Raw genomic sequence first — 23,551 nt, 5'->3', positions numbered from 1 at the left:
CCCCTTACCAACAAAAACCCCTGCCCTCCCAATGACCCCACATCAACTAGTGCAATCCATTCTTGCCTTCAATATTCTCAATACATCTTTGCCTAAAGTAATATAGACACCGCAAATGGCTGGTCCATGCCAGGCTCTCCTTCTCCCATCCCACCTTTCACACTTTACACCAGATTTTATACCAAAAATTCAAAATCTGATCTTATCATCTCACGCTCAGGAACCTTCTAAGGCTCCTTATTTCGAAAGGCAATAAAATCCCAACTGCCCACCCTGGCATTTGTGTCTCATACACACCTCCTAACATCCTTCACTCCACTTCACACTGGACTCCCCACTTCTCACAAAGCACTCCCTGCCCATGCCCATCTCCAAAGCTTTGCCTGAGCTGTTTGCTCCGCCTGGAAGGCCTTTTCCTCCTGTCCCGGGACTCAGGTCCTACCTCTCCTGTGCTTTGAGTGTTCACCCATTATACTTCCTCAGAGTCCAGACATTATGAGAGTTAATTATGAATGGAATGCTTCTCTCCAAGGAGACTAACAGAAAAGAGTGACCTCTGAGTATATAAGCTTGAATTCTTCAGAACACTCTGCACAGAGGTGAACATGGAACACCAGTCCCAGGGATGAGTGATAAGTCAATAACGTGCGACTTACGAGGATAAATTCCTGAGCACAAGCCTTTAGGGGCTTGGTGAGTTCATTAGTCAAGGTCACCGGCAGAGAAGATGCTCTATTTTAGTTAAACATGCGTTCCTCTGCACTTGAGTCACATTTCCCATTTTTAGTTAAAACTTTGTCCTGTTCATTTTTTTTTCCAGTAGATAAATGAAAAGCATCCTGCCTCAAATCAATAAATCAGGAGCACCAGCGAGCAAAAGAAAGGAAAATGTGAGGAATGAGAAGGTACTTGAACACAGTGTGGGTGGCCTCTTATTTCTTTTAAATTACAAGTTGCTTTGTTGATAAACTTGAACATACACCACACCATTGCCATCATCTCCAACTTATTCCCTACTGTAGAACGAGTGGTTGGCATTTAGCAGCATTAACAGTGGCCACCACTCCGTTCTCACCCACCTGTAAGAAATGTAATGCTCACACTATTTGAATCCAATTAGTTTTTGCTGACATACCTTTTTCTACCTCCTGTTCCTGCCTTCTGGAAACTTCAAAGTGAAATGGTGACTGCCTGGGCTGAGGCATAAATGAATCAGTACGTGCTTTGTGAGTCTTCTTTTAGAGATAACCATCATTATTAATTCCTCCCCTAAATAAAAATACCATTAATAATACATGCAAAACAATCACCACTGAATCCCAATGCAAAGAGGCATCTGGAAGACCCATTCAAGAGCAAAGATTAAGAAATATAATATGAGGAGAAATTAGTACCAACCCTTGACTTTATTCTTGGTAGTGATATGTATGTGTGTGCGTGTTTCTATCTGCCATCTTCCTAAGCCATTCAACTCTCCTAAGGAGAAATCTATTCAAACATCTGTGTCTAAACCATCCCATCTCTTCCCTCACTCTCCTTTTTGGATCTTGGCCGGGGTCAGGGGAAGGTCTTCAGAGAGAGAGAGTGTGTGTTTTTCAAATGCAAAGTGTTTTGGATGAGGCAGAAGATGACTCCAGAGGAAAGACGCTTCTCCTCACATCTTGTTTTGGATCCTGGATGGTGTTTACCACAGCCTGGCGGGGAGGCTGTCTCCAATCACAAACCCTATCTTGACTCGCACATGCCTGGGGAGGCTGACATTCCTGTCAGCCTTGCCTGATGTGTTCATACCTCCATGCTCTCACAGTTTACCTGGGAGACTGTGGATTCCTTGGTCATCTGGGAGGCCCTCCTTCCAGTTCCTTTGAGGCAGAAAGCCATTAATTTCAGCAGACAGTTCCAGGTTCCTCTATCCTCCAGGGAACATGTCTCTGCAAAGGAACCAAAAGGCCTGGGCTAGCATGACTAGAAGGGGTTATCCTGGCCTTCTAATCGACAGGAGAAGGTTGTGGTCACACAGAAACTATGTGTATGTGGACTGGACTGGTTCCGGGCAGCAGAGAAGAGAAATGTCTTTTGGTGTGTTTGACACACATCAAGAATTATAGCCAACTGGAGAATTCTCCACACTAACATTCACCTAATGAGAAGACCCTGCCAACACCACCACCAAAACAAGTTCCAACAGGAGAACGAAGACAGCAAGAAGTTTCCACCAGATGTTAGTGGGATGAGCGATATGTGAGGGTCCTGAAGGCTTCAGCCTAATTTATGCAATGTTCAGGTTTATTTTAAGACTTGAATGTAGACCTTCAAGTCCTTCAAGGTGGTCGACTTCACGGAGCACCTTTTACTGCTCAGTGAGCATGGTTTACCATGGCTGCCTTTCCCTATCAGAGATCTCCCTGGCCACTCATGCAGATGTCAACACAGCAACAACAATGATATGATAAATCACCCTTTGCTTTTATGTGCTCACTCCTTGACTCACACATGCACACACACACACACTGAAGATGTTAGAAACTGGGCCTTGCACTTGAGAGAGAGGTGTCAGGGCAGAGCTAAGAAAAGCACAGCTTTTCCCCTTGCCAAGCTGTAAACTCCAATCCCATTGAGGCAAGGAATACAGACTATCACTTCATTATATAGAGCAGTGGGTCTCAAACTTTGGCAGCATCAGAATCACTGGGGTGCGGGAGAGGGTCTGTTCAACACAGATTGCCTACCCCACCTACAGAGTTCTCAGTGGAGCTGGGGGTGGGGGTGCTGAAAATGTGCATTTCTAACAAATTTCCCAGTGATGTAAAAGCTGCCCATCCAGAGATCACACTAAACACCACTCTCTAGGTAGTATACTGGGGCCCATCAGAGCCAATAAAGGGCCCAATGTACCACTAATTAATGAGGGGGGGCATCAGTCCATGTTGAGAAGGCCACAGTGCACAGGCGAGCTCCATCAAAGCTGTGGGCATCCACCTAATTTAAGGAAAGTCTGTGCTTCAGTGCCGTTGTGCCCTGCCTCATTTCCGCTTAGCCAGACCTGAGTGCTAATGTGTCCCTCCGGTTTCAAATCTGGCATGAAATATCCCTAGCAGGTCATGATTTAAAAGCTATACTTTAGATAATGCATACCATGTTCCAGGTACTTCCATGCATTATTTTATTAAATTATTCACAGCAATTCTGCATAGTAACAACAATATCTAATATGTAAACACCACTGATTCTGTGCCCAAAACTGTTCTAAATGCTTTGGGTGAAGGGTTGGCAGACTAGTAACCCATGGACCAAATTCCATCCACTACCTATTTTGATAAATTTTATTGCAATATAGCCACACACATCCACCTACATTTTGTCTATAAGTATTTTTCTCCTAAAATAACAGAATTGAATAGTTATAACAGAGACTATATGCTCCCAAAACTCTAAAATACTTTCTCTCTGGTTCTTTACAGGAAAATTTTGCCAAATCTTGCTTTAGACTTGCTGTAGATCCATTAATTTATTTAGTCCTCCTAACAACACTAGTGGTAAGTGCTATTTTTTGTTGTGGTAAAATACACATAATATGAAATTTACCATTTTAATCACTTTTCAGCGTACAGCTCAGTGGCATTGAGTACATTCACATTGATATGCGATACGGTTTGGCTGTGTCCCCACCCAAACCTAATCTTGAATTGTAGCTCCCATAATCTCCACATGTCATGGGAGGGACCCAGCGGGAGGTAATTGAATCACGGGTGCATGTTTTTCCCATGCTGCTCTCATGATAGTGAATAAATCTCACGAGATCTGATGGTTTTACAAAGGGCAGTTCCTGGCCAGGCAGGATGGCTCACAACTGTAATCCCAGCACTTTGGGAGGCCAAGGCAGGCGAATCATGAGATCAAGAGATCGAGACCATCCTGGCTAATACAATGAAACCCCATCTCTACTAAAAATATAAAAAATTAGTCAAGTGTGGTGGTGGGTGCCTACAGGCACCCACTCAGGAGGCTGAGATAGGAGAATTCCTTGAACCCAGGAGGCAGAGGCTGCAGTGAGCTGAGATCACACCATTCCATTCCAGCCTGGGCAACAGAACAAGACTCCGTCTCAAAAAAATATATATATATATTTTAAAAAGGGCAGTTCCCCTGCACACATTCTCTTGCCTGCTGCCATGTAAGATGTGACTTTGCTCCTCCTTCCCCTTCCTGCCATGATTGCGAGGCCTCCCCAGCCATGTGGAACTGTGAGTCAATTAAACTTCTTTCCTTTATAAATCACCCAGTCTCTGGCATTTCTTCATAACACTATGAAAATGGACTAATACAATGTGGAACTATCACCATCATCAATCTCCAGAACTTTTTCATCTTCCCAAACTCCCTCCCCTACCCTCAGCAACCACCATTCTACTTTCTGTCTCTATGAATTTGACTCCTCTAAGTAAGTACCTCTTATACGTGTAATCATACAGTATTTGTCATTTTGTGCTGGCTTATTTGACTTAATGTCTTCATTTTTATCCACATTGTAGCATGTGTCCGAATTTTTTTACTTTTTAGGAGAAACAATATTCCATCATATGTATATACCACGTTTTGTTTATCCATCTGTTGATGGACATTTGAGTTGTTTCTACCTTTTGGTTATTTTGAATAATGCTGTGATAAACATGGGTGTACAAATATCTGTTTGAGTTCCTGTTTTTTATTGGTTTGAACATATAGCCAGAAGTGGAATTGCCAGATTATATAGTAATTCTATGTTTAATTTTTTGAGCAACTGCCATACTACTTTCCACAATAGCTGTCTCATTTACATTCTCATCAGCCATGCACAAGGGTTCCAATGTCTCCACATCCTCACCAACACTTTCAGGTATTTATTTGTTTTTAATAGCAGACATCCTAACGTGTATGAAGTGATATCTTGTCATTTGGATTTATATTTCCTAAGCGATTAGTAATGTTGAACATATTTTTTTTCATGTGCTGATTGGCCATATGTGTCTCTTCTTTGGAGAAACGTCTATTCAAGTTATTTTTCCACTTATAATCAGGCCATTTGTTTTTCTGTTGTTGAGCTGTAGGAGTTCACATATTCTGATTATCAATCCCTTATCAGCTAAATGATTTGTAAGTATTTTCTCCCATTCCTTGGGTTGCCTTTTCACTCTGCTGATGGTGTCCTTGGATGCACAAAATTTTAATTCTGATGAAGTTGAGCTTACCTATTTTTTTCTTTTGTTGCCTCTACTTTGGTGTCCTTTTCAAGAAATCATTGCCAAATCCAGTGCCATGAAGTTTTTGTTTCCCTGAAGAGGTTTATAGTTTTAGCTTTTTCATTTAGATCTTTGATCCATTTTGAGTTAATTTCTTATATGGTGTATGGTAAGGGTCCAACCTCATTCTTTACATGTGCATATCCAGTTTTCCCCATATCATTTGTTGAAAGACTATCCTTTCCCCCATTTAATGGTCTTGATGCCAATTAGAAAATCATCTGATCATATATGCAAGGGTTTCTTTCTGGACTTTTTACTCTATTTCATTGGTCTCTATGTCTGTCTTTATGCCACTACCACACTACCACACAGCATAGATTACCATAGAATTGTAGTAAGTTTTGAAATTGGGAAGTATAAGACATCCAACTTTGTTCTTTTTCTAGATTGCTTTGGCTATTTGGGGTCCCCTGAGATTCCATATGAATTTTGGAATTTTTCATTTCTGCAAAAAAAAAAAAAAATGTCATTGGGGTTTTAATAGGGATTGCATTGAATCTGTAGATCACTTTGGGTAGCATGGACATAGTAACAATATCAAGTCTAATCCATGGACACAGGATGTCTTTCATTTTATCTGTATCTTTAATTTTTTCAGCAATATTTTGTAGTCTTCAATGTGCAAGTCTTTCACCTCCTCAGTTGTTTATTCCTAGGTATTTTATTCTTTTTGATGCTATTACAGATGGAGTTGTCCTCTTAATTTTCTTTTTAGACTGTTCATTGTTAATGCATTAAAATGCAAATGATTTTTGTGTGTTGGTGTTGCATCTTACAACTTTGCTGCAGTTAAGTGCTGTTTTTAATCACCGTTTTACAGATGGGAAAACTCTAACACAGTGTGGTTAAGTGATTTGCCTAAGTCACTTATCTAGAAGTAGGGGAGCTGGAGTTGCAATCCTGCCATTCTGTTTCCATACTCCCTTCTCTTCACCATTACTTTGCACTGACTCTTATGAAAAAGTAATTAATAATTACTTACAGCACGGGGTAAATTCAGAATCCAAATTCAGATCTGATTCCAAAACTTTTTGCTTTTAACTACAACTACATTCTGACAGCCCTAGGACACCCCAAACACAAATCCATCAATTAAACACCTTGGCTTATCAGCAAAGAAGAAATTCAAGCTTTTTAAAAGCAAATTGATCTATGGAAAAGGTGAATGAATTCAGCCAAAGGTGAGTAGGACACTAGAGGTGGGGTGACACCCATCCTGGTTTTCCTTTGAATCATTCTAGATGATGCATATGGTTTAGATTAGGAGTCCCCAACTCCAGTCCATGGCCTGTTAGAAAATGGGCCACACAGCAGAAGGTGAGTAGGAGTGAGCGAGCATCACCACCTGAGCTCCGCCTCCTGTCAGATCACCAGCAGCGATAGATTCTCATAGGAGTGCAAACCCTATTGTGAGCTGTGTATGTGAGGGATCTAGGTTGTGCATTCTTTATGAGAATCTAATGCCTGACGATCTGAGGTGGAACAGTTTCATACCCAAATCATATCCTCCACACTCCCTAGTCTGTGGAAAAAATTGTCTTCCATGAAACCAGTCCCTGGCGGCAAAAACGTTGGGGCTTGCTGGTTTAGATGATATGTTTTAGACCAGCCTGTGTCCTCAGTTGGTTAGAATTCTAAGATGAATTTCAAAAGGCTACCAAGGAAAGTAACACCTAAACAAATTTCTCCTGAATCCTCCCAGCATATATTTTACAGCCTCTCTCTTCTAAAGAGCCATGTGGAGTTGGCTGCTTAATGAGGACTCTGAGCTGCAGGGTGAAAGTTCCAAATCCTGAGAAAAGCCCAGGGGTGGCTTCCAACCTTAAGTGTCAGTGAAATGACACCAGTTGGCCTCATTGGAATCCATGGGACTCCCAAGCTGCCCAAGATGTGGTCACTGTACCTTACAAAGGAATGCCATGGACCCATCCCAAAGGCCTTGGGCATCAATCCCAAAAGGCAATGAACTTGAACTACACAAGCCTCCTCATTGGCTGCTGCTGTGGATGTTGTAAAAGACCCTGCCCAATGGCTTTGGGCCTGAGTAAATGTTGGCTTGGCTGACCCAGTCCACTAAAATGAATTGGGCATGACCAAGGTTCAGGGATGCCAGCCCTTCCATTAACAGGGAAGCCATGCAGGAGCAGCAGAGAGGGTCAGCAAAGCAATGATGCAAACAAAGGCTCTTCTCCAAATGGGCCAGTTACAGGGAGGAGAGGAGGAAAAGGGAGAAGACAAACCTGGAAATCCTTAGGGGATGGGTTTCTTAACAAATCCATCTTCATCATCTTCATGACTGCATCGAAGACTAAGGAAAGAGCACATGATGCCACTAAGCAGATGTGAGCATAGCATATGAACTCTTCTAGAACATCCATGAGCCTCAGCCTCTCACCTGTAAACTGGGGTTAACACTTCTCTTCGCTCCTAATAACTACAAGGAATTACTGTAATGATTAAATGACAGGATGTGGGAGGAAATGAAAAAAAGTTTACATTGTTAAATACCCTTATAGGAACATGGGTATAATCTCATACCACAGGCCTGGGGTCATGTGGAAGGTTGGTGAAAATGGGGGTAGAAATCAAAGGAGCCTTCAGCTTTGAATGCAATACTTTAATTTTGTTTTAGGGTAGTGAATTCATATATAATCTCTATAATTGTAAAGGTATATGTTATAAGTACATTGGGCTCTTTGCTAAATGGGACAGAAAGGGTTCTCTTATAACTTCCTCTTGTAGAAAAAGACTAGAACCACACATGCTGTGTTAATAGTAGTTAATTCCAAGGGCTGTAATTGTTTTACATTGTACATCTCTTTAAAAATGATAATTTAAAAGGAAGATAAGGCACTATTTGTAGTAAAAGGTGAAAAGGTCTAGAAGATGGAAATAAATGAGAACACAGAAGAAAAGAAAGAAGGAAAAAGAAAGAGAAGAGAAGCAAGTAGGAAAGAAGGGCAAAAAAGAGAAAAAGAAAAGAAGATCTCAAGTCTTCTTGTCAGAGGTGTATAAATCTGGGCAACTGCATCTTGAATAGGAGGCTAGGTAAAATAAGGCTGAAACCTATGGGGCTGCATTCCCAGATGGTTAAGGCATTCTAAATCACAGGATGAGATAGGAGTTCGGCACAAGATACAGGTCATAAAGACCTAGCTGATAAAACAGTTTGCAGTAAAGAAGCCAGCTAAAACCCACCAAAACCAAGATGGCGACGAGAGTGACCTCCAGTCATTCTCACTGCTACAGTCCCACCAGCGCCATGACAGTTTACAAATGCCATGGCAACTACTGGAAGTTACCCTATATGGTCTAAAAAGAAGAGGCATGAATAATCCACCCCTTGTTTGGCAAATAATTAAGAAATAACCATAAAAATGAGCAACCAGCAGCCTTCAGGGCTGCTCTGTCTATGGAGTAGCCATTCTTTTGTTCCTTTACTTTCTTAGTAAACTTGCTTTTGCTTTGTACTATGGACTTGCCCTGAATTCTTTCTTGTGTGAGATCCAGGAACTCTCTCTTGGGGTCTGCAATGGGACCCCTTTCCAGTAATATTTTTAGAACAAAGCTGTGGCATAAATACATGATAGAAGTAGAGATCATAATTTTCTTTAAAAGTGCTTTTAAAGTGCTATCAGTCTTCGCATGGTAAATGCACATGCCAATTTAAAACTAATCTTGCAAATATGCATCTCTTTACAAGGGGTAAGAAGGTATGTTAGAACAAACTGTTAACTGTGTTGAGAACGGACTGATTCGTCTTCGCATGAAACCCAGTGACAAGCCCAACTCTAATGATGGAAAGAAATTCAGACTCAGGATCATTCTTATGGAACTGGGGAGGCGTTTACACTTGCACCAACCAAGATAGAGGAGATGTGGGGATGTTAAGAGAAAGTAGCTACAGGAACAAGACTGCGGAGACCAACTAGAGGCTCTTTAAATAACAATATAACAACATCCATTTGAACAATGTGCTAACCTCTGAGACGCTCCTAAAAGTAGGTTTGGCAGCATCTCATTAGCCATCAGCTTCTTACTCTAGCTAGGAGAAGTAAGAAAACTACAATTCTTTTTTTCTTTAATTCTAACACATTGACTTCTATTTGAGATAGGACAGTAGGCATTAAACCTCAGCGCAATGGGGTACCATCGGAAGGGTTTTGAGCAGAGGAGCTATGTTTATGCTCTGTTCTGTGTGTCCCCACCAGATCCACTCTCTGCCCTTCTCCATCCTTCTCTATTCCAGGAGGCCAGCCTCTACAAAGTTCATTCCCTGCGCCCTCCTGCTGTCTACATTTGAGTTGGGTTTAGTCAATGGAAGATGCCAGAGGACATGGAAGCAAGGAGAGGACAGAGAAGCTGGGGTATTTATTCTTTATTCATTCTTTCATTCTACTGCAGTCCTACTCCTTCATTCATTCCAGTCAGGGGCTCCTGGCAGATAGCCCTTTCCTACAGCCACAGCTTTTCCTGGGGACTGGTAACTCTTCCCTGTCTTTTCTGATCATACTAGCTGCAGCACAGCAGAGAGTCCAGGAGGGCAAGAATAGATTTGGGGAGAGTAGTTGAAAACTGTTCTATGTCCAGGAGAGAAATGGTGATAGTTTGGTCCAGGGTTTTGTAGTCTGTAGTGGCAGAGATGGAGAGAAGTAGGTAGATTATGAAGACATTAAGGAAATAAAATCTCTCAATCCATGGTCATAGATCAGACATGAGGGTGAAGAAGACTCCTGAGTTTTGGGTCTGAGAAATCTGATGAATGATGGCCATTTACAGTGATAAGCAGCATGTGGATTCCTTAACCTCTCTCATGGAAACTCACTTCATGAGTTACTGAGTTGTGAGGAAGGACGGGAAAGATCCTCATTTTCTTTCTGCCATTCACTGTGAGATGGCAGGGGAAGCAGCACCTGGACCTGGGCAGCGGAGGGTATTTTAGGGGGTGTGGCTCCATGCAGTGGAAAGAACTATTTCCTTAGCATATATTTGAATAGCAAGAGCAGCTCTAGACATCTAATCTGCATCTGCAGAAAAGTTGCATGCTATTTTTCTTACAGCTAATGAAGACAGATCAGGCAAAGCAACTTTAAAATTTCATTTTTTTTCTAGCCCTCTTAAGGACGAGAAAAAAATAAATGTTAGATATATAATTGTTGTGCATTTTGAGAAAGAAAAATCTTATACGCAAAGAACATTTTCATAAATCATGTCTATGATTTAAAAAATATGTTTTGAGCAGACACAACTGCACTTTATTCTGCATCTGTTTCACATATACAAATGTGTCAGGTTTACATAAACCACACTGATACAGATGAAAAATAAGGGAAGAACAAGATAAAAATAGCTCTTATGGTATCAGTAACACGTCTTTTATTATTATAATATATGATAGCATTGCAATCAATCACACTCTTACACTGCATTGGCTAGTGACCTCGACTACCACAGAGGAGGAGCTAGCCAACATCCAGGAATCAATTCCTCCAGCTTAAAAAAAAAATCTTCAGTATCATGTTAGGATATCTGGTGACTGTTTCAAAATCGTGAAATGAATCAATCTCATCTCCCAAGTGTTCCAAGGTCCTGCTTTCAAATGTGTTCCTTTTATATGATACTCCCCCGGGGCAGGAGTGGTGAAGGGAACAACAACCTGTCCCTTTTCTGATGCTGCTACAGATAGATCATCTATAAATGCAACCACCCAACCATCCCTGGTAGCTTCCCAGGCCTGAAAGATAACACTGCTGATTTGTACTTTTATCAATCCTTTCTCTTACTATCCTCGACTAGCTGAGCAGATTGCAGCTGGAAAACTCAACTCATTTTTTTCCTTTAACTAAAGAAATATTTAGCTTTTATATTATGATTGTAAACGTTGTAAGGTCTCAGGAGGATGTTTAAAAAATACGTGCAAACTTGATTCTAGTAAGTGAAACCCTGCTTTCTTACTCATTGACTAAAGGATGCATTTTCTCATAAACTTGGATTATTTCTATTTCTCCTAATGCTTTAGCTTTACTTTGTGTGCCCTCATCAGCTCCAACCTAGAAGTCTATTTATCTACAAGAAGACACTCTATTGTCTCACCAAGGGCAAATTTACCTGTGGATAAAGGATTGTTCTGTAATGCAAATATTTACCCCAGATGATATATTTTACCAGCTCTGATTTTCACATCTTGGAGTTACTTAAAAGTTTCCTGTCATCTGGTTGTCTCATTGTAAAGCCTTTGGCATTTCGTACATATGAATCGGAAGATCATTTTTTTGTTCCCAAAGGGTGACTCCGCGTAAGCATGTTAAGATATTCCTTTGTGGTGGCTCTGTTCTAGGTGTGACATTTATCCTTTGAGTTCTAGTTTATGTTTGTTGATTGCCCTTGCATTTTCATGACAGTCATGTGAGGCCTCCCTGGCCTGGCTAGAAAAGATGAACATTTGAACTCCCTTGCTCCCGGTTGGGCCCATTTCCTCTGACTTTTTCGTATCTACTATAGTGCAGTTCAGTAAGAAATAGGAACAATCTCATGGAGAAATAAGCAGGAAAGAGAATTCTGGAGAATTCTCTTCCTTACTCCTTTCATTGCAGTCTCGCAGGGAATGCCCTCTTCCCGTCTAAGAACTGACTCAAAAGGCAGTTGCTATAGAGAAAAATCCCTCCAGACCCAGCTGCTCCTGGTTTCCTATCAGTGGTTAAGAGCTCCTTCCTCCATAGCGCATTTGTCAATCACAGAGGCTCTCCAGTGAGCCAGATGACAAGTTCCTGGAGGCTGAGGGGCAATGCGTTTGTCTTCTGGAAGGGTCCTCCCTCATGATTGAATAAACATTTGGTGATTAACTGCTAGAGTTTTTATTTTGGTTTTCCCCCCTTTTAATATCTGCTCATCCATGGAAAATGTGGATAACAAATGGAAATAAAAATTTAAAAATCAACACTCTGAATCTCCTCACCAAGATATACTACCTTGTATCCTCAGTTCTCTTATCAGGAACATTTTCACACAATAAAATACAACAAAAAAATTTTTTTTTGCCTCTGTGCCATGATGTATCTGTAGATATAAGGTGCCTAATTTGAGTTGGGGCTACTGTATCTGGTTCCTCTGTTACCAAAGTGAGGTCTCAGTCTACAGTATAGCAAGACAGGTCAACAGACTGAGGAGTTCTACCAATTTCTAGTCTTTCTCCTGCTTGTGTCATCTACCATTGACTCTATGCTCCCCTGGAAAGACAGGGAAGTCTTCAGTCTCAGAACATAAGTGAGTTTCTTTCAGTTCCCTAAACATACAATCCTGCTATTCCCTGACTTCCAGGTTTTTGCACCTTCTGTTTCCTCTGGAATGCTTTTCTCCTTTCTGATCCTCCCTCTATACCACAGCCCCTGTGGAACTTGGCTATTTCCTGCTCAACCTTCATCCCTTCAAGATGGAGATGGGTTTCCATCTTATGCGCTTTCCTAGCACCTTATGCTTCCCCCCTCAGCACCTTACATACTGATTATAACTTGGCCTATATACCAGCCTTCCCTGCCAGGTTGGGACATTCATAAAGACAAGCATTATGTTTTTCTTGTCCACCATTGGATTTTTAGCACAGTGCTTCTAAATGGTGGGCATTCAATAGCATTGCTAAATAAATCAATGAATGAAAGCACAGAAATAAAACAATAAAGTTGAAAGATTTTCCAAGTCTTCTTTGCTTTTCCAGGATGGCAATAGTAATGTGCATAAAGTATTTTTCAATTAATTTGATTTAAATGTCATCCACTCATTCCTTCTTCTTCCAGGCGCAGAAACCTAAGGTTTTGATTAGGAAATCATTGTTCCCTTACTCTTAGGCCATGTGGATTAAATAAGACTGACTCCATCCCTTACTTCCATGGGTATAAAGAAGACCCAAGTCAAATTAAAAGAGTGAGCCTTGAGATTTTTGCAGGTACTACTGGAGAAAAAGGATTTATCTTTCTATTGGGGTTGCTGAGTTGGTAGAAGGAGGCCTGAAGCTGTTGATGGCCATCTTACTTCCACATAGGGACCGCTTTCCTGAGAATGAAGACAACACAAAGAAAAGCAGAGCCAGGAATTGCAGAGGTACAGTTTCATAATGTCTCCATTCAAATGTTTTCTGAAGCAATACTACCCTTGAGCTTTTGTTACTTTTACAACTTGCGGTTATAAACCTCATTTGCTTAGTTCAATTTGACTTGAGTTTTTATCACTTGATATAGAATCTCACCCCTTTTATTCCATTCCATGCAGGATGTGTAGGGGGAATGAGGACAAGACTTCAATTAAGGGATCCTTCCTAGAGTCTCTCCAGCCATTGCTCCATCCCATAAAGCTAGGAGGAAATTGATCACTTGGCACCTACATTCATGATGACCCACTTCTCAAAAAATTTCACCATCAGATGGCCTCTCTTGTCACGACACCGAGGCCTCAGAGGTATGAAAAACACAGACCTCACCCAGAAGAAAAAGCGTATCCTCTTTCAGAACGCATGACTGTATGTCAAGATAATGATCTTCAGCTCTGCTATGAGGAAACATTTACAAGCAGCCCCTCCAGAATCACAAAATCTACTTTGCCAGACATTCCTGGTCAGGGAGGGAACCGGAGAATCTCTTTCCTACATGACTTCTACATTCTTTTGGTTCTGAAATATGAAACTTACAAAATTTTAATTTCATCCCCAAATTCCTAAATGCCTGTGAGGTGGACCCACTGGGTTAACTTCTTATGGCCAATACTGGCCCCTTGGCAAGAGCTGAGCCACCTTCAGGTGAAGCTGCTCTCTCTTTGAGAAACATGGATGTTGTACTTGGATGGGAAGCTCTGGGAAGATATTATAAAACTTACTTGGGAAATAACCACAACCCTAATACCATAGACACACAACAGTCCACTTGGCAGAACCCTACATGAGGAATTAGAGAAAAAAACCTCCTAATAGTCTGCTAAACATTTGAAAGCCTAGCTCTGTCCAAAAAGATCCTATGAATATATAGACACACTTTTGTACACAGACACACACACACACACATGCATTTCTTCAAGCAGAGTAGAAAACGGCAAAGTGAATTTTTCTGGTCTGGGAATTTTTACAAAAAATCTTACAAAGATGTAAAAATTAAGTCCCATTCAGTTCAACTCATCCAGAATTCTCTTTATTGAAAATAAGAAATGTATAGGAAATTAGGACTATCCTAAAAGTCCTTGGGATACATGCATGGTCATATCCATGGGTATTGCATCCCACATAGAAAGGATGAGAGGCATAAAAATGAAGCCAGGGCTTGGGTCCTATCCTCTTAAAGCAAATATAAATATCACTTGACACTTAAAAATCCACAATTCATTAATGTTCAATCAATTATTTGAGCTACAAAATGCTTTTACTTTCTGTAGGGCCATTTGCAAAATTAATGCCTCATGACTGGAGATACCCAGTGTGCACAATAGTCTTCTCTTAATAACCTATGAGATAACTTTAATCCCAGGAAAAGGAAGAAACAAATACAGTCATGTGCCTGTGATCAAAGACAGACTGCATAGAAGATGATGATCCTATAAGATTATAATGGAGCTGAACAATTCCTATCACCTAATGATGTCTTGATGATCCTGACCCTGTGTAGACCTCGGCTAGTGTGCATGTGCGTGTGTATGTGTGTGTGTGTGTGTGGTGTGAGTTTCCTAGTTTTTAACAAAAAGGTTTAAAAAGTAAAAAACATAAAAATGTTTAAAAGTAGGAAAAACCTTTTAAACTGAGGGTATAAAGAAGGAAAATTTTTGTACAACTGTACAATGTGTTTGTGTTTTAAACTGTGGGTACAAGAGTCATAAAATTTAAAAAAGATTAAAAGTAAAATAGTTGCAGTAAGCTAAGGTTAATTTATTGAAGAAAGAAAAACATATTTTAATAAATTTAGTGCAGCCTAAGTATACATTAATAGTATTTACAAAGTCACAGTAGTGTACAGTAATGTCCTAGGCCTTCACATTCACTCACCACTCACTAACTCACCCCAAGCAACTTCCAGTCCTGCCAACTCCATTCATAATAAATTTTATACACAGGTATAACATTTTTTATCTTTTATATCATATTGTTACTATAATTTTTCTATGTTTAGATACACAAGTACTTACCATTCTGTTACAATTGCCTACAGTATTCCGTACAGTAACATTCTGTACAGGTTTGCTAGGATTAGGCTTTACCATATAGCCTAGGTGTGTAGTAGGCTGTACCTTCTAGGTTTGTGTAAGTACACTCTGTGTCATTTACACAATGATAAAATTGCCTATCGATGCATTTGGCAGAACGTATTAAGCAACGCATAACTGCATGACTATGCACTTAAGTCTTTCTTCCTCCTTCCATGAAACCCACTGGGGTTGCATGTGTGATTAAACCATACCACCTCTGTTCCCAGGTCTCATGGCAAGCCTAGTGGTTAGGAGCCTAGTTCCTAACTAGGATTTGGATCCCAGTTCTGCTGTTTGTCACCCGTGTGGACTTGAGAAAATCACTTAATTTTCCTAACTCTCGGCTACATTTTTGGCAAGGTAATGATGTTGTTAATAAGAGTACTTGTCTATTAGGATTGCTGACAGTGTTACATGAGATAGTGTCTGTTAATTGCCAGCATTACCATTCAGCTTCCAAATGGTGGCTTTGTTGAGGAGCATCATTCTTGGAACTGATGTCCTTGAGGACACTGGGGAGAAAAGGTTGGTCTTAGCCACCTGATGTTCTCTCCCAACGCTAGGAGTGGAGACATTTCCAGACAGATCTGGTGCTATTTTCGTTGGGTTGGAATGGAATGTACCTGAACACGGAATCTTTGAAAATGACAAACCAGGAATAAGAAGAGACATGATAAGAAGGTATAAGCCAGCAGGGCTGCTCTCAGAGGGCTGAGAGCTTTGTAGGAGAGGGGCCAGATCTGTTTGGCTCACCACTGTTTCTGTGGTGCCCTGAACAGTAACTATCACAAACTGGGGCTTGATCAATATTTGTTAAGCAAGGGGGGAAAAGAACAAGCAAGTGATTACTGACCAAATGCTAGTCTCCATCCGGGCCACATCCTGGAGAATCTTGGCAACGCCACCAGTGAACACAGGCAGGGTTAAATGCCACTTTTTCTCAGTACCACAGATGGATATCGATGGTGACAAGTTACCTTGTTAATTAGAGCCCCACGCTTTGTCCTGACTGGGTGGGTGAATAATAATGCAACAAGAACGTTAACAAATAAACTCACTGCAGGTCTCAAGAGTCACCACGGCATAATCATCACTTTTCATATATTTTCCTTTGTAGTGATTTCCACTGGCTAATGCCCAAATAAAGGAAAAACAAATACCTAGCAGTCAACAGTTTTCTAGCACGTGGCAGACATTTCTAATCCTTTTTGACACTATATTTTTCTTTGGCTTAGTCTCAGACGTTTTCTCAATGTGATATTCCAGAGAGCCACGAGCAATCAACTGGAGCTGGCCTTTGAAGTGGAGACATTCTGTCATCTTTCTTCTCTCTTCTCTATGGGTTTCCTTTTACACCATTATAATAGTCATTTCTTATCTTTCCTCTGCAGCATCCACTCTTCCTTTCTATGATAACATCCTAGTTTTCATTTGAGGAAATGAAAATTTCCCTTCGTTATTGTCAGCCAGTGACACTGACTCCATACCTGGGTCTGGGGCTAGAGCACATGACCAGTTGGCTTTCTCCACTCCCCTAGCCCCCGGGATTTGTTCTAGGATGGGATGAGCCAAGCCAATCCAAGCCAATGCTCTTGGACTTCTGTTGAGCCAGTAGGGAAGCTCACCCTCATTCTAGACATGTAATAATCATGAGAACTTAGAGTAGCCAGGCAAACACCGAGGAGACTGGGAACGAAACCAATGAGGCAGCAGGCAGAGCAGAGGGATGGGGAGAAGCGAATTCTAGTGATACCATTTAAGTCCCTGGATCCAGTCATAAGTGAAGTTAGATATTCCCGGACTCAAGGGTTATAGGTAAAAATTTCTTTTTTTTTTTTTTTGGCTTCAACTGGTCTGAACTGGATGTTCTGCAATCTGAAAGCATGAGAATAAGACTTAAAGAAATATCTATTCTGGGACATTTCGCCAGTTCTTCCAAGTTGTGGGTCCTGGGAAAAGACCCTCGAGCTCCCCCTGCCACATCCACACACTTTGGCAACTTTGACTTGGCCTAGTTGAGGAAACTAGGCCATCGGGGAGGCCATCTCCTCCCAGGAGCTGGGGAGGGCACCATCTAATGCACAGAGGTGATGTCCAGATCCACAGAGGTGGATCAGGCCTCATGGGCCTGAAGTCTGACTAGGCATCTACAGCTTGGATTTCCTCCCCATCCTCCCGGCCACATGAATGTCCTCGGTGCTTAGAAACTCCACCTTCCAGAAAAATCGTTTCTAAATCTGCCAACTCCGACTATTGAAAATTCTTCAACTAAACCCTTGGGAAAGTGAGAGCAGAGCTAAACCTCAACTCTCCATCCTGAACTACATCCATGAGCAAAGCAGCGTTAGCCCATTTCCTTCTCATTTGTTCATTTCTCATATATTCAGGAAATACTTTTCAGTGCCTCTGGGAGTCAATCACTGGTCTCACTGTTTAGAAGATATCAGTGGGCAAAATAAAGTCCCTGCCTCATGGAGCTTATGTTCTAGAGACAGAGATAGGCAAACAACAATACACATGACAATAATTCCACCGTGTAGAGTACTGGAAGGTGACGAGTGCCACCGGAAAAAACAGAACAGGTTAAGAGCCATTGATGATGCAGTTTTACTCTTTTAAACAAGATGTCAAGGTGGGCTTCCCTGGCAGTGTGACACTGGATTCTAACCCGAAGGAAGCCAGGACTGATGCATGCAGAAAGTCAGGTCACCCATGCAGAAAGGGGCCAGTCTCTTACAATTGTAGCCCAAGTTCTTGAACTTGTGAACTTCACACTTTTTTTCTGTCAGCCAGTATTTGTCAGTAGTTCAGGGCTATATCTAAATACAGACCAGTTCAACTGAATTTTTTTTTTTAATGCTTTATGTGTTTAGGGAGGGGAAAGGTGAAAACTGCTTAGATTTGGCCTTGAGCAGCTGGGGAGTGAGGCTGGTGGGAGGCACGCCAACCTCACAGTTTGCCTTAATGCCGCCCTGCTGGGCATCGATTCCATAAATGTCTAGAAAACTGAGTCAGTACTAAAGGATTCTGACAAATGAGGGAGCTAGCAGCAACACCTAACAGGGACTTTTTTTCTTTATTTTCTATATTTTCTTTTTCAGTAGCAACTGGAGACACTGCCTCTGTCAGGGCCAGAGACTGGCGGATCCTGGAGTCCTGGTTCTGGAGATTTCCACTGGGAAGGGACCTCCTTGGCACTCGGCGGCCAGAGGGCAGGGGTTCTGTGAGCTGGGTGCTCTTCCCATGTGTGTTTAGGCTCTCTCATTCCTGACCTGTCCTCCCTCTGGCCCTCCTACTTGACAGAGATTTATGTGCCCACGTCACACTCACCATGGATCCTTTGAGGAAGACATAAAACAAATCCCAAGGATTTGGGAGGGAGGGGCCGGTCCTGGGTTCCTGTGGGGAAAGTCAGAGGTGTCTACAACCTCCACTGGTTCAAGGTACATCTTGCGGCTGGAGGCCAAATCCCTGCCCTGTCAAAGCCGGCCACAGCCACCAGCCTGAGCCTCAGCCAGAGGTGGCTTTGGAGTGTCCCTTCATGAGAGTCTAACCAAGGAAGCTGCACACCTCCTTCCCAAGTGAGAGCCTCCCATGTGTCTACCAAAGGTCCAGTGATGGAGTGGGGTAGGAAGGAACCGCCCTGTGGCCAGTGGGGCTGGACCTCTGGCCTCAGAGAGGTGCAGGTTAGAGTCAGCTCCCCTTATCCATGAGGCCTTGGACAAGTTCACTACCTTTTCTGCCTCTCCTCATCTGTGAAATGCAGTAATCATAGTTACAGAGAGAATGAAATGATCTAAAGCTTAGAAAGTCTTTTGTCCCCTTCTGGGCATATCATAAGCACTAACATGTCATTTGCCAACATTATGGTTATTATCAGATAACAAAAGATACGTGCACACACAAAACACACAGCACTGCCTGGAACCTGCAGGCTCGCTCCGTCTCTGAAAATTTTTCTCTGGAGCAGTCCCTTTGGAATGCGATGAATAAAACCCTCCGTTTTATTACTTTATTATTATTCTGTGAATCTGTTGGGGTGATGTGACTTGCACCACCAGTGCTGGCTATAACCGAGCAGTTAACCTGTCTCTTTATGGAGAGTATAAACTATGCACATTGGCACCAGCCCAAGGCCTGGGAGAAATCAGGTTGTGAAAACAAAGTCTTTAATAAAAATATGTGCCTTCTCCCTCACATCATGACCTGGTCCTCATTTCAGCACTAAGGACACATTGATTTTTTTTAACCAAGTCCACTGGGAATTATCAAAAGATAAATCATGTAGGACCATGTTTGACACCATAGGATACAACACAGACACATCACACACACACACACACACACACACACACACACACGAGGAATGGTACCTGCCCTCAAGGAGTTTAATGGCTATGGGAGAGGGAGATGAAACAAATAAATTAAACATAAAGTAGAAAATAATTAGTTACCTGTTCACCTCTGTATGTCCCACTTTTGGGACACCATCACTGTGGAAGGGATGTGTCCTCATGTGTCATTCATTTAACAATGAGCACCTACTGACCACAACGCACAGTGCCAGAGATTGAGGCGGACTCGGATGAAAAGCACATAAAACAAGATTTATCACCCATGAGGAATATAGAAAAAGGGCTATGGAAGATCAAAAGGAAGAGGAATTGTTCCCACCTGAGGCCATGGGCGGGTGGTTTCCTAGAGGGCTGGCATCTGAGTGGAGCTGAGAAAGTGGAGCAACATTGGAAAAATGGGAGACACCCTCAAAATTTAGGGAGACACTGCAACGAAGACCTGGCTCTGCCCAGAGCCATAGCAGTCGCACCATGATACACTACCCTTGGCCCTTCAGCAGCATTAGACAGAAGCAGGAGTTCTGATGCCTACTAGAAATTCATTTCACAGGGACTGACCACATGGTTCTCATCCGAAGGGCAAGATGGCAGTAAGTCTATTTCTTTTCCCTTTAGATTGGGTCAGTTCTCTTGTTCTGTTTTCACTTTCACTAATTCTATCCTCTGTCATCTCTATTCTATTAATGAATCTATACAGCAAATCCACAATTTTCTATTATTGTATTTTTTGGTTTTATAATTTCCATTTTATAACTTCTATTTTTGTTTCAAAAATATTCAAAGTTGTGTATCAAAACATTTTTTTTGATGGCTGCTGGAAATTCTCATCAGATAATTCCATCATCTGATTCTTCTCAAGGTTGACATCAGTTAATTATCTTTTCTCACTCAAGCCATGATTTCCCTGGCTCTTTGTATGATGAGTGAGTTTAGATTATGTCCTGGACATTTGGCTGTTATGTTAGGAGACTCTGGGTCCTGTTTAATTCTTTTAGTTTAGCAGGAACTCACCCTATTTGGGGTTTAGCATGCAGGCTCCAGATTACTTTATAGGTATAGGGCAATGGTTCCAATTGCAGTTTAATTTTCAGTCTTTGAGGTGCTATTTTGCTCTGGGTGATTTATCTGGTGCTTTGGGGGCTCCCATTGGTCCTCCTGGTGCTGCCTGAGAGGGTGGAAGGAGTCTCCCCAGGCTAGGCAGCCTGGTATTCCAGGTGGGGAAGGGGATGCTCTGGTCTACAGGGATGAAGAGTGCTTCCCAGGCCAGGCCAGGCCCCTGAATGAGTCGAGATTGTGCTTGCTAGTACCACCAGGCTCCCTGGTACCCTTCGGTGGGGCTAACGAAGAAGCTTCCTGCCTGGGTTGCTTATGACAGGATCCATCTTGCTAGTGCCCCTAGCCACCTGCTATCTTCCAGTGGAGGACAGGAGCCCCAGTAGACACAAGGAGAGCTTTCCCCATTCACATAGTACCCATGCCAGTGCTTTCTGATTTGCCTGATGTTGGCAGGACTCCCATTCCACCCACTTGGGGCACCTCCTGTTGCTAGATTGTAGGTCAAAAAGAACTGGGCCTGGGATGCCTTCTTATTTCAGGTGGAGGGTAGGTGTAAGACAACCTGTTCTATGCTGTTCTTCTAGTCCTGGGGTTCCTCACCAGTTCACCTTCACCCTTCCAGTGTTCAGGGTTCTCTGTTAACCTCTCCTCTCTCCTTTTCTGTTATTCCCAGGGTTTATAGTTGTGCTTAGCAGGGAGGAGCAGGGAGAAACAAGTCTCCATCCTCTTGAATGAAGTAGAAATTCTCATGCTGCTTGATCAATGTTTGAGTCTGTCTGCTCACTGCATCACTGGCAACATAAACTGAGCATCACATCTTTTCTTACGTCTGCTCCAGAGCTCAGCACACTCATTTACAGGCAGGAGCTGCTCATGACTATCTACCAAATAAATGAATGGGTAGATGAATTTGTCAAAGGAATCTAGGCCCTAATTGTTGTCTCTGACTGAACTGAAAAATCAATGAATTGACTTTATGAATATCCAGATTTTAAGCCTTCTATCTCCCCGTTTCCAGTCCCATCTTTGCATAATCTCATGCCCCACAGCACATAGACACACATAGACACACATGCCTCATAAGCTCATCAGGATTCTCCCCATCCCATCCCACTGGGCTGTACCCCATTCCAACCCCCTACCCATTTCTGTCTTCTGTTCCTTGAAATTCTCAACCACGGTTCACTGAAATAAAGACTGCCATCATCCTTTGATGAGCTCAGCTCTCCATTGGCTTTGTCATTTCCTCCCACCCACCTTCCTTCAATGCCCCCTTCCCACAGTAGTACATTTGATTGTTTGCTTATCATATGGGACACAATATGATGGTCGTTTTTATATTATATCATAAATACGATATAAATATAATACATATATATTATTCTTTATATTAACAACAAATTATTTTCATGCTCTCTCACTCTCCCTATCCAACCCTGACATTAGGAGAGGATCACATGAATTTTAACCATCCCTGGAATTTTGCTCCATTGCAGACCCCACAGCCCTGACAGCATGGATATGGTCAATTTATATTTGATTGAGATGAACTTTAGACACAAAAGGTCTCCATCAGTTCCAGCAGAGGGTCATCTGAATGAGGGGTAATCTATAGACACACACACAGTCTCCCTGTCTGGAGACAGACATGCTTCTCATAAGACATTAAACCCATTCAGAAATGGCAGTGAAACATACATAGATGGGACCAAGGTGGTGGAAGACTTCATTGCTTGGGAAGGGTGGCATTAAGAAGTGGAGAGAGTCATGGAGGTTTGTGAAATTCCACCTAGATTCATCTGGGACACAATCTGTGCTCAACTAATCATGTCTGCCTTAGTCTGTGGGTGGAAGGTGGGAGGTGTCAACAAAATAGCCCTGTAACTGGTGAGTGATCTAGGAATGCATGCGTCTGTCTTTAACTGAGCAGTGGTCTATAAATGAACTTTTCTGTAATAAACAAGGCAAAGAGATTGCCTTTGGAGAGCACGTAGTGTTACTGGTGAACTAACCAAATAGTCGATGGTCAGCCTGAAATCTTTAGTAGGCCTTGCCTTGTCTCAGACAGAGAAGCCCAAGATTCCTTTTTAGGCCCAAGTTCCATCCTCATAAGATGCCAGGTAAGTTAGCAGAGAAAATCCCCTGTGTGTTTTCTTCAGGGCTGAAGATTTGAAACATCTCTTTTACTATGGAAGTGCCTTTTGTGTCTAGAAATGGGCTGGAAATGAGACTACTTTGGTGACAACAAGAAACAAATGGAGCCAGAAAACTAGCTGAGTGATGCCTTCTTTGCCACCTGGCTTAGCCTCACCCATCTTTCCCACTGCACTTGAGTCCCACCTCTTCCAGGAGGCCCCGGCTTCCGTCCGGCTCATCAGAGTGGGCTCTTCCTCTAAAGTCATCTATTACCACCCATGTCAGGGGTTACAAACTGCCATTCTGAAGGCTGAATTTGGCCCACAGCCATGACTCTGTTGGATGGGACTGTGTTTTCAGATTTGTTCAATTTGAAGCTAACTTTTTTTAAGTGGAAGATTTTATATGTTTTTAAATCCCATTTTTCAGATTTCTTTGAAACAATCAGAGGCTCTCCCAGCATCACTGGTGACACCAGGCTAGAGGAGAGGAGTGGCTGATGCAGCC

Source organism: Papio anubis, chromosome 2 (assembly GCF_008728515.1).
Source record: "Papio anubis isolate 15944 chromosome 2, Panubis1.0, whole genome shotgun sequence".
NCBI classification, from domain to species: domain Eukaryota; kingdom Metazoa; phylum Chordata; class Mammalia; order Primates; family Cercopithecidae; genus Papio; species Papio anubis.
The sequence above is the reverse complement of the archived record's forward strand: the minus strand, read 5'-3'. Positions refer to the sequence as shown.